The sequence below is a fragment of the Sciurus vulgaris genome (genome assembly GCF_902686455.1).
Source record: "Sciurus vulgaris genome assembly, chromosome: 10".
NCBI classification, from domain to species: Eukaryota; Metazoa; Chordata; class Mammalia; order Rodentia; family Sciuridae; genus Sciurus; species Sciurus vulgaris.
The window spans coordinates 14,998,345-15,011,160 of record NC_136470.1 but is presented as its reverse complement, the minus strand read 5'-3'; the positions used below and the strand labels follow the sequence as shown (position 1 = coordinate 15,011,160).

At 42.4% G+C, this 12,816-nt stretch overlaps 1 pseudogene across 1 annotated transcript; it reads right to left on the bottom strand.

The window, feature by feature from the left end:
- Nucleotides 1-8,196: 8,196 nt before the first annotated feature.
- LOC306637749 (zinc finger protein 609-like) lies at nucleotides 8,197-12,590 on the bottom strand (annotated as a pseudogene). Its single transcript has one exon. The product of its transcript is annotated as a zinc finger protein 609-like (transcript).
- Between the last annotated feature and the right edge of the window lie 226 nt (nucleotides 12,591-12,816).

The window sequence follows — 12,816 nt, the reverse complement described above, 5'->3', positions numbered from 1 at the left end:
TGGGTCCTTTTAGTCACAGCAGCGAAAAAGCTGACTAAATCAGAATACTTACTGGCAAATTGATTAAATACAAAGCAAATTTTTATTATACTCAATTTGGAGGATGAGTGTTGAAAAAGTCATTAAACATCAGACTCATTCCTCCCTGTTTTTCCTTGATACCGTTGGACTAGATATCTTTTGATCTCTTAATTATTACCTTTACCTCTTGTGTAAAATGAGTATATCTTACACTCATCCAGTCTGAGATTTTTTAAGAATTAAAAGAAACTGCAGTGTTTCCCCCAAAGCTACTCTTATGCTATAGGAAGAATCTCTGTTCCTTTTCCAATCAGAATTACCTGGAAGGTTGTAGGCCCTAAGTTTCTGATTCTGTAGGTCTGGAATGAGGCCTAAGAGTTTGCATATAGAAGTTCCCAGGGGATGCTGATGCTGCCTGGTCTTAGGACCACATGTTTGGATCAGTTCCTATTGTACCATGTGCAAGTTAATAGGAATTCCCTGGTGTGTGTCCGTGTATTGCTGGTAGGAGTCGTAGGCATGGGGTTTGACCAGCGCAGGACCTGGACAATTGAAAAGCTTGCAGGTATGGATCATTATGAAAAGACCACAGAGGTTTCTGACATGAACCCAGGTCCCAAAGATGTGAGGGAGAGGGAAAAGAAGAAATAAAAACCAATGTATGCTGGATGCTTCTCCAGGTTGGATTTCCCTGAAGTGCAGCTCCTGGAGGGTTTAACCCCCCCTGCAGAGGCTGTGGTCTTGTTGCAGCCTCACACTCAGTACTAGAATCTGCATGTTGTGCTCTGAGATCACATACTAAAATTCACGCACTGGTGAAGTAAGCTAGGTAAATGTTTGCATATTTCACTGCACGCAGTTACTCCATACTTATGTCTCCTTGTTCTTCCCTTCTGTCTTAAGGAATCTGCATGAATCAGCTGGTTAGATTGCTGGCTATGAAGTAATTGGCTGTGAATTTTAATACCATCAGAGTCATTCACCTGCTTAAAGATGAGGTGGGGGTACTTCAGTGATTCTAGCAACCTGTTCCCTTCTCTGCCAAATGGTAAAGACAAGAAACTCTTCTCGGGTTGCCAGATGGCTTACATTATTGGAATTCTGGAACTGACACTGAAAACAGGCAAAAGTCAGTTCAGCAGAGTAGCAGCATGCATTGATATTTGAATCATTCTTGTGCAATATAAAATTGCAGGTGATTTAAGCTTTTGAAAGGACTTTGAGAGCCTCAGGTCTCAAGACTAACTGCTTAGATTTTAATAGAACATTGTCTTTTTCATTTCAACTAGGTTTAACATATTTTATTGAAGGAAATTTTCAGACAGCCCAAGTTAGTATCATGAGATATCCTTGTATCATTACACAGGCCCAGTAATCAATCAGTGTTCTGCCAATTGAATTCAATCAAACCCCCTAATTGGTTACACTAATTTTATACATAAGTACATCAGTATAAAATTCTAACAAATAAGGGCTTTAAACAACAAAACTGTGATACCATTATCACACCTAACAAAACTCTTATTTTAAATATCATTCCAGTTCACATTCAAATTTCCAATTGTACATTTATTCAAATTAGGATCCCAATAAAGTCTTAATAAATTTGGCTGACACATCTCTTAAGCCTCTATTCATACTTAACAGTTTCCCCTCCCTCTTTTATTTTATTTTTTTTGCCATTTATCTGCTGAAGAGCTGTTGTATCTCTGAGTTGGTTCTGGGTTCGTGCTGTTGTACTGTGTTGATAAGCACATGTTGTCTGTTTGTCCCACTGTGAGACTGATCCATGAATTTAGTTTTTGTCTTCATGCTCCATCCATTGTAAAATTTCCCATCCATGACCATCGATAATGATTGCTTTGGCCCATTCTTTCACTGGGAATAGCAAAATGGTAGTTTTTCAAATTCACTCATTTTTTTTCTGAATTATTTGAGATTCTTTTGTGGGAAAGAACTTTGCCTCATGCACCTGCATGTGGGTGTGAATGACTGAATGTTACCAGAGACGATGGAATTATTTTCTTCGTTTGATATCCTAAAACCTTGAGGTGTACTCACTGTGACTCAGAGACATTCTTTTTATGTAATTTCTTAAATTTTATATCAAAATCATACATAACAAGGAGTCCTGAGTGATAGTCACACACACATGTTGTGTAATGTTTTAAATGAGATCTAATATATCTATTTCCTCACACATTTGTCATTTCGCTATGGTGAAAACATGCAATATCCTCCTTCCTTTCTTTTAGCTTTTCGAGATGGTCACACATAGTTGTTATCGACGGTGCAACACCACACCAGAACTTCTTACTCCATCTAACTGTAATTCGTATCCACGGATCAACCTTCTCCACCCCTCTTTTCCCTCCTGCTCTTCCCGGTGGCTGGCAGTCACCCTTCCACCCTCAACTTCCATTAGATTGACTTTTTTGGCTTCCACATATGACTGAGACCATGCCACACTTGACTTTCTGTGCCTGGCTTATTTTACTTAAACATAATGATCTCTAGTTTCATCCATGTTGGAGCAAATGACAGAATTTCATTCTGTTTTATGAGCACATAATACTCTGTTGTGTTTATGCACCACTTTTTCTTTATTCATTTATCAGTTGATGGAGACTTAGGTGGCTTCTGCATCTAGCAATCGCGAATAGTGCTGCAGCAAACATAAGAGTGCAGAATCCTCTACAACAGGCCAATGTCATTTCCCTTGGATACACACCCAGTACTGGGATTGCCGGATCATATATGGTAGTTCTATTTTTAAATTTTTTGAGAAACTTGCATACTATTTTTCCTAATGTCTGTATTCATTTATATTTCCACCAACAGCATGCACATATTCCTTCCTCTCTGCATACTCACCAGCACTAGTAATCTTTTCTCTCTTTGATAATATTTGTTCTTTCCAGAATGAGTTGATATCTCATTATCTTTTTGATTTGCATTTTCCTGATGATTAGTGATGGTGAGCATGTTTGAATATCCCCAAAGGCCATTTGGATGCTTTCTTTCAAGAAATGTCTATTATGGAGGAACCTTAGATTACGTAGAGGGAAATGAGAGGGAGGAGGGGGCAGGGGTATGAAAGATGGTGGAAGGAGACACATCATTACCCTATGTACATGTATAATTACATGAGTGGTGTGAATCTACATCATGCACAACCATAGAAACAAAAAATTGTTCCCCGTTTGTGTACAATGAATCAAAATGCAGTCTGTAAAAATTAAAAAAAAAATAATTAAGAAAAAAAGAAATGTCTACTTAGATTTATTGCCCATTTTTCTGTTTTCATTTTTTGGTGCTGGGGATCCAACCCAGGGCTTTGTGCACATTAGGCAAGCATTTCACCACTGAGCTCTTTCCCTGATTGCCCATTTTTAAAATTGGGTTGTTTCTCTGCTATTGAGTCTTTGGAGTTCCTTATGTTTTCTGGATATTAATATCTTATCTGATATCTAGTTTGCAAATTTTCTCCCATTATGTTTCTTCACTTTGATGATTGTTTGCTGTGCTGAAGTTTTTTAGTTTGATGAAATTGCATTTCTGTTTTTGTTTCCTGTGCTCTTAGGTTCTTGTTCAGAGACTCTCTGACCACTCCTAAGTCCTAAAGTTATTTCCCGTTTCAATCTAGTAGTTTCATTGTTTCAGGTCTTACATTTAAGCCCTTAATTTATTTTGAGTTGATTTTTGTAATTGGTGAGACATAGGGGTGTAGCTTTCTTCTTCATGTGGATATTAATTATTTTCAGAATTATTTATGGAAGTTGGTCCTTTCTCCAAAGTATGTTCTTAGTACCTTTGTTGAAAATCAATTGGCTGTGGATGCATGGGGGTGTTTATGTTCACTCAGTTCTATTCTATTTGTCTGTGTCACTGTTTTATGCCAGTACTATGGTGAGCACACACTTCTTACATTGCCCATTTCATTACTGTAGTTTTGTAGTAGATTTTGAAGTTAGGTAGTGTGATATCCAGCTTTGTTCTTTTTGCTCAAGATTGCTTTGTCTTTTTGAGGTGTTTAGTGCTTTTAAATGAATTTTGGGGTTGGGTTTTCTAGCCCTGTGAAGAATACCATTGGTATTTTAATGAGGATTGTAGTAGATCTGTGAATCACTATGGGAAGTATGGGCATTTTGACAATATTTTTATAATCCACGAACGTGGGAGGCTCTTTCAATCTCATTATTGGGGTATAAAATTTTGGTATGTTGATGTGCAATGTTACTGCATTCATTTATCAGTTCTAACAATCTCTTAGTGGTATCTAGGTTTTCCTATGTGCAGAATTGGGTCATCTGCAAGAGGATCATATGTCTCCTGCCCTTCCTATTTGTATGCCTTTTATTTCTTTCTCTTGCCCAACTTCTGCTTTGGTTACACTTCTAGTATTGTGTTGAGCTAGAGTGGTGATGTTACTGTACAGACGCTCTGGTTGCTTACTGCAGAATGGTAAAGCCCATCACTCCACACTCAAGGTATTGGCAGAGAAAGAACTCTGTTAGGGTCAACTTGTCAGGAGGCAGGCTCAGGGGCAGTTTATATAGAAGATGGTGACTACACACTTCTCAGTGTTTTTTTCTTTTCTTTCTTTTTTTTGCTCTAGAGATTTGTGGCCAAGTGATGCATATCTGCTCCTAATCACATAGCCAAGAGATGCTTTTCAGTTCTGTAAATCTCACAAACAAAGATCACTATTTCCTCAGGCTATTCATCTCAAGAACAAAGATCATTATTTCTTTGGGCTATTGTTTGATTACCGTATTTCACTGCACAAAATCCTTGAAACTTTTATGTCAATTTTTAAAAAATAAAAAGAGCTGTGACCAGTACGTGAAGTTTTTTTTTTTTTTTTTTTTTTTTTTTTTTTAAGAAAAATTGTATTATTTAAGAGCCAGTATTACTTAAAAGTCATTTATTTTAAAACTGTCTTTGGTGCCATATTAGGATGCACAGAGTACTTGTGAACATACATTAATGTGGTGGTGATGATTATGTGGTGAAATGTGGTAATTTGCCTAGATGCAGTTCCCGGCATATTACACATGAATAACCCCCACTGGGTTCAGTCACCAATACCAAAAAATAAATAATAAAATAAAGTAAAATTTTAAAAAAATTTATAGTTTGATAAGCAAAACTCTTATTATTTTAATTTTAACTGCATTGATTATTATTGAAATAAAATTTTCTTGAATCTGTATTTGCTATTTAGTGGTGTTAATTTTTTTAGTTGACTTCTTTATGTTCTTATCTTTGTATTGAAGTGTCCAAGGGTAACTGCCTTGAGGCTCTCTTGCTGTTTACTAAACTCATGATAATGAAAGAGAACATACTTCACCTGTGAGTGTGGAAAAACAAGTGTCAGTGAAGACAAACAGGGAGCAGGCACAAGATCTGACCTCAGTGCTTGACCTCAGTGAGAGTGGACATCCTTAATATGTTACGGATCTTAGAGGAAAAGCTTTCAGCCTGTTGGCAGTGGGTTTGTTATATATAGTGTTCATTATGTTAAGGCTTGTTGCTTTTGTACCTAATTTGTTCGGTTTTTATCATGAAGGAATGTTAATTTTATCAGATGATTTTCCTGAATCTATTGATATTATCCCAGGGAGGCAAGAACAGTTGAACACACACAAATCAATAAATGTAATTCATTCCACCAGAGACACTCAAATGTTCCCCAGAACTATTCCCTATGTTCTCCTCAAACCGCTCCAAACTTGCCCTGTTTTACCTTCCCTTGGTTGTCGGCCATGCCATGTACATCAGTAAAATAGAAGCCCTCAGTGGGAAATGAGAATTCCTCATGCAGACGGAACAAAAACTGCCCTCACCTGCAACTGTTTTCACCTTCCTCCCTCCTCTCACAATGAAGGCATTTCATCTTCCTAGCAAATTCCAGTTCTTCTCTGGAGCCAATGCTTTTTGACTTTTAAATTACCCCATCTGGTTATCTTCTTCCCCTCCCTTTATCAACTTTCCCTCTCTTCTACTGGGTCATTTCTGTAACTGTACTCTAATTTCTAGACCCTGTATTAACACACGGACAACAGACACAATCACTTTCCTGGCTCCATGTCTCTCTGAAGCTACCACCCATCTCTCTATTATCCTGCACTGTCCACCTTCTCAAAGGTTGTTGGCCACATTGTTTGTTGTTTCCATTTTCTTAACTCTTCTTCAATTCCTTCCAATCTGGCTTCTCTCCAGCCCCTCATTCCTCTACCCCACTGGGTTCAGTCACCAATACCAAAAAATAAATAATAAAATAAAGTAAATAAAAAAAAAAAAGAAAATTTTATAGTTTGATAAGCAAAACTCTATCTCATTATTTTAACTGCATTGATTATTATTGAAATAAAATTTTCTTGAATTTGTATTTGCTATTTAGTGGTGTTGATTTTTTTAGTTGACTTCTTTATGTTCTTATCTTTGTATTGAAGTGTCCAGCTTTTTCTTCTTCTTTTTTTTTCCTCTTCTTATTTTATAAAATTTCTTTACGTGTTATGGAAATAAAGTCATTATCATATATGGTCCAAGTATATTTCCCCACATTTCCAGTTACTTTTAATTTTTGTTGTTTTTATGAAATTATATATTTGATTTTTCAATGCCAAATTATTCATTTAAAATTTTTTAGACTCTTCCTACTTATGATTACTAAAATACACATGCATAATTTACCTCTAGTGCTTATTTATTTTCATCTCCTCATGGGAAAAAACTGATTTTGGTATAAAAAGTGATGTGGAAATCCAAGTGATAGTTTGCATGTCCAACAATACTCTTTGCATCCTTTTTTCTCTGATTTGATCTAATAAAATTATTTGAATGTAAAAACGGAATCTTAATTTTTAGCTGAGTTCAGGCCAAAGGGCTACCCTGAATGGCCTTGTGCATCTGTAGTAGACAAGGTCCCCACTCTAGGTGAGCAGAGCAGAAAGCTGGGTGTATCCTGGTTCCTGACACCACATGGGGTGACTGCGTCCACCCAGACCACCTACTTGTGGATTTTTTAATACATGAGAACACAACCATGTGTTTTAAAGCACCATTAATTTGGTTGGCCCTAATTAGTATATTATCATTTGTATTTTTACTCTATTTTGCAGTTTTTGTTGTCTCATGATTTTGAACCACATTTTGTTTGCTTTCATATTTTTTCTCATGAATGAGAAGTCACATATCCTTTTAACTGCTTCTTTGTGATGGCCCTTATATTTTAAATATGCCCTCTTTAATATATTTTTATTAGATTATGAAGGAAATTTGTTCATTTGCCCTCATCCTATGAAATAGGATACCTTTATTGCAACTTGGAGCCTGTCCCCTACCTGGCTAGATTTTGCTAACATAATATGTATGCTGGTTCTTCAAGTATTTTAAAATTTTTCATTTTTCTTTTTTAATTTACCTTATATTATTTGCATTTGGGTTTGCAATAATACTTAATGATTTAGACTGTATTCACTACAGAGTTGATTTCAATTCTTGATACCATTTGTTTTCTAATACAACTTTCTTGGGCTTTAGATTATAATTTTCTTTTGCTTTGTGTTTTTTTTTTTTTTTTTTTTTTTTATTGCTCTGGGAGCCAAATCTCATATTTAGTTTTGTTCTTAACCCTAGAGGGATGTGCAGTAGGTGATTTCCCATTCTAGTTCCTTTGTTTGGATGGGGGATGGGGCCGTAGCTTTGGGAGTTCTTCAGGGACACAGTATCCAGTGGCCAAGGTCCGTCTGCCTTTCTTGAGCCTGACATGTAGGCTTTGTGATTCTGCTGCATAGCTTGTTGAGGCGTTGATGGCTTAAGGAGGGATATTAGTGTGGGCACAGGTCTGGAGTCCTAGTAGGCAAGCTAGTATCTGGTTCCTCCCACAATATGTGTCTAGTGCCACAGAATTTGTCTGAAGATATCTGATCGGTGCTCCTCTTGTCAGACATATCCAGCTGGACTCCTTTGGGCCTTCTGGAATTCCTATATCTCTTCAGGGCTCCTTCTCTTTCTCTTGCAGTAGTATTTTGCCTTTGAGTAATTGTCCCCAGCTCCAGTGCTGCAGGCACATTGTTCCGGGGCCTCTGTGGTGCTCCTGATGCCCCTCACCCACTGTCGAAGATCCCCGGTGGGCGAGGGGGCGGCAGGGATCCTTCTCTCTCAGCTCATTCTCACCTCCTGGGGGGTGGGTAGAGTGAGGGAGTTGAGCCTTGCTGGCTGGCAACAATGGCTGTAGAAGAAAGCCCTGCTGCATAGGGTAGGTTGTACTGAGCTGGGAGCAATGAATACCCCAAGTGGTGGTGGTGGTGGTGTGTGGACATCAGGCGCTGGGAAGGGGAGGTGTGGGGCCGGTCAACACTTCGTTCACCCCCACCTGATCCCCCAACACTGCTACAGCTGCCACCACCCCCCAACCACCCCACAGCCTCCCCGATCTCTCTCCTGAGAAGTTTTATCATTTATCGTGGGAGACTTGCTTTTGTAGTGACTGGCATGCTGCTGCAAGATGTCCAGGGCTTTGGACTCTGAGCTGGATTTACAACTGACACTGGGGCTGGCTCGTGCCTTGTCGGCATCTTCACCACCTGAGAGCTTGCTGCCATATGGGGAGAAAGAGTAGCTGGAAGGCAAATAGGAACCTGGGTAGTTCTGCATCATCACAGCAGGCATGCTCCAGTAGCTGGGGTGGTTGGGATCATAGGACTGGCTGTAGGAGTAGCCGTGCATATAAGGGATGTAGGACTGGTGCTGGGTGAGCGGGGAGGACACAGGCACATGGACACTTGGTCGTGGCTCCTTGCTCCCAAGGCGGGACTCCTCAGACGTGGACAGCTTGCAGTCACTACTTGTGCTTTCCTTCCCATCCTCCTTGGGGACAGAGTCCTTACTCCGACTCCTTTCCTCCTTCAATTTGCGATCCCGTTCCTCTTTCCACTGCTCATCCTCTGACTTTATATCTGAGTACTTGGCAGGATAAAAATATGTCCACATCCGGGGTTCTGCCTCCTGTCGGTACCAGAGTATTGGATCCACCTCTGCCTGTCGGCCACACTCCGTGCCTGTCTTAACCTCAGAGGCCTCCTTGCCTAGGTGACTGGCCTCATTTAGCTTCACTTTAAGGCCTTCAGGGGCTTGGCTGGGGAGTTTGAAGAGTCATCTAACTTGGGGATGATGACTGACTTGGCAGGATCAGTCCCTGGCTCCTTGGCCTTGCTGGGTCCTGACTTTACCAAGTCTGTCAGGCTGGGAGCCTTGGTGAGGGTGGGTGGAATTGATGGCTTTTGCTTCCACTCCTCCTTGAGTGCTGACTCCCGTTCCTTCAGACCCATCTCTGCTTTCTTGTCCAGTCCCCGCTGCTGCTGTTCTAAGCTCTGCCGTTTCTGTTGTTCTTCATACTGCTGTCGGTAAGCTGTGTTAGTGCTCAGGAGGTGGGTGTGGTAACTCTGGTCACTGTAGCCATAGGGGGGCACATAGGCATACTGGTTGTAGTACAGGGACTGCATGTACATGTTGGGCCGCTGCTGGATGACCGAGGGCTGCTGACTGGAACTGCTCAGTTCGGGCTTCTTTTCTTCACAGACATCATTCTTCACTTTCCCCTCTATACTTTCAGGCTCCTCATCCTTTTTGGTCTTCAGGGCCTGGCTCTCCACTCCTGCCTGGCTGCTAGGGTTCAGAGTTCCTGGGCTAGACTGTGCATAACTTGGAGAGTAGTAACTCTCAAAGCCTTGGTAATATGGTGAGTCTTTGCTCTGTGGCTGAGGAGGGAAAAGAGTTTTCTTAGCCCCTTCCTTAACCAACTGTTCAGGGTCCTTTGATTTGACACCGTCCACCTTGCCCTCCCCATCCTCCCCAGAATCAGAGATGTCAGAGTATGCAGGGCTGTTGGTTTTGACTGAGCTGGCTTCAGCTCCATTCTGGGTCACTACATGTAAGGGAGTCAGGGGCTGGGTAGGGGTTGTGCTATCTAGGCGGCTGCTGCCTCCGATTGAAGGGCTAGAGGCATTGTCTGTAAAGCTGTAGATTTTATCAGCTTCAGCCTTGATGCTAGCCAGTCGGCTTTGATGGGGGTCTGATGAACCGTTCAGGAGTCCTTCCATTTTCATCCCATCTCCTGATGATTCCCTGAATGGGCTTTTGCCTTCTTCTGTTCGACATACCTTCCCAGGGGTCAGAGGACTTTCAAGTTCCTTTGAAGATTCCTTCTTTTTTTTTTTTTTTTTTTGTCTTTCTTTTTCTTGTCCTTGGCTGGAGTCAAAGCAGGGTTGACAGAAAAAGGTTCTCCCATAACAGTAGGCTTGGGCTGAATGGGCTTGAGTTGAGGACTGTTAGGCATCGCTTGGACCACTGTGGTGGTCAAGCCTGAGGATGATCCTGGGCTTGCTGCTGTGAAGGTAGCTGTCTGGAAGGTGTAGATTTGCTGTGGGGGGATAGCAGGGGCAATGGGCCGGGCTGACTTTAAGCTCTTGGAAGGAATCTTTTCAGGTTTCAAACTAGAGGATTTTTTACATTTCTCTTTTTCCATACACTTCCTTTCCAAAGAATCAAAGGCATCATTGCTTGTTTCATCCATTACTGAGGGTCCATCATCAGAACCATCATTGGATAAGGCCCCAACATCTGTGTCCCCTTCCCCACTCAACTTTTTCTTACAGAGGCCTTTTGTGCTGAATTTGTTTGAAGGAGAGGGGCTATGAGGCTCCACAAGGCGAACTTTGGGGGTAGCTGAACGGGCAGGGGACAAGGAACCTTTTTGTGAAACAGGTGCACCGTTGCAGCTCCCGAGGTCTGCATGGAGGGTGGCTCTTCTCCATACTCACTGTCTCCATCAGCTTCAGGCTTGCTATCATCATCTGTATGGGCATGAGCTTGGTGGTACTTAAGTCCATTGATGTGCTTGTATTTTTTGTTGCAGTTTGGGTGGGGACAGTCAATTAGGACTGGGGAGGGGCAATTTCTGTCCAGAACAGTGGGTTCCATCTTGGTCCCAGGGAGGGGGCCAGTGGCTGAGCCCATGGAATTTGTACGGACACGCTTGCTCCCTTTGGACTCCTCGGAGCTAGAATTCAGCTCCATGTTTGAAAGGGGCTTATTTTTCCGCTTATTCGGTGAGGAAGGGCTGGCCTTCACATCTTCTGAGGTGCTGCTGGCAGGCGGGCGATGCTCTGAAGAATTTTGGCTGCCCCGGTGGCCTTTGCTATTGGCTCCTGCTCGGGTTTTGCTGCTGCTGCTGGTCCCTTTGCTTTCAGAGGCTGTGGATGTCTCATTGACAGGTGTGTTACTGTTTGGACGCATTCGTTTGCCTCTACCTCGACCACTGCGCATTTCCAAGTCACTGGTTGGGGAGTCACAGAACCTTGGGGGTGCCCAATCATGCCGTGTGCAGTCAAGAAGTGTACCTACATATGTCTTGTTCCTCCACGTTACATTTACCACCAACATCCCATCTTCTGTTTCCTGCCACACGATGCCTTCAAGGTTGACACTGGTTCCAGGTTCACAAGGGCCTAAGCACTCAGGCTCTGTGGCTAGAGCCACATCACATGTGTTGACACCAACTGATCGTGTCCGAACCATATCTGCTCACAGGGAGATGAGATGTCATTATTAACCACTGGCACCAAAAGGTGCAGAGGCAGCACTGCTGGTGTGGAGACAGGGGACTCCATCTTTTCAGACTTGACTTTCTTTAGCGGGCGACACTCATTCTCCCCTTTCTCTGGCTCCGGTTTAGTTCCAAAGGATTGAGGCGCAGCCCCAGTCTCAATAGCTATACTCCCAAGTGGCTCCACAGCTCCTGTATCCACCCCTGTACTTCCATCATACTGACCACCCCGTCCTCCCAAGGGAACAGGCTGGAGGACCCCAGGATCCTTTTCTGAGCAAGTCCCCACTCCTTCGCTTCTCTCCTTCTTGCTCTTAGATGAGCTGTTCTCCTTCTCCTTTTTGGAGCCACTACACTGCAGGATGCCTTAGCTGCCTTCTCTGAGCCCTTGGGAGCGATAGCAGTAACCAGGCCTCCTGCATTGGCACCATCTCCTGAGTGCCCCTGCACCTCTTTCTTGCTAGCTGCCCCCTCACTTGGAGTGAACAAGGAAGTCCCTGGAGTGGGTTTGCTAGTGTCTTTTCCACTCTATTCCTTTTGGATTTTGATTTGCCTTCCTTCCCTTGAGGACCTGGCACTGGGGTCACAAACTTGATGTTGTCTGGTAGTGTGGCCACAGCAATTGGGAGCTGGTATCACCACCTCCTTTGAGCCTGACATTTCCAGTTTCTGTCTGGTCCTTTTCCAGATCGGCGTCCAGGTCAATGATGAGATTCCCTACTCCAATGTCCCATTCATCCCCACTGTCGTATGTCTCAACCGGGTTTGCATCACTCCTTTCCCTCCGGAGGCTCCACTGCTCAAGGACATCTTAGAGTCAACGTCCCACCTCAAGATTCAAGGCTCTTCCTTGCCCCAGCTTCCTATTTTCAGCTTCAGCTATGTTCTCAGACCTGCCACATTGGTCAGTACCTGCCCAGTGGACAACATCATTGCGCGCGGGCCGGTCCCGGGAGCTGCCACCCTCCGCCCGCCCGGGGCCCCGGGCCGTAGAGCCCTCTTTTGCTTTGTTGACAGACATCTTTGGGTTTTCTAAAGACCTGATATAAACCTGATTAAAAGTGTTTTTCCTCTTGACTGAATTGAAAATTATTAGGTTCCAAATTTTTCTTCTTGAAACTAGACATTCCCTGTGTGTGTGTGTTTAACATTACCTAAGAGTGTAAGATCATCTTGACTTT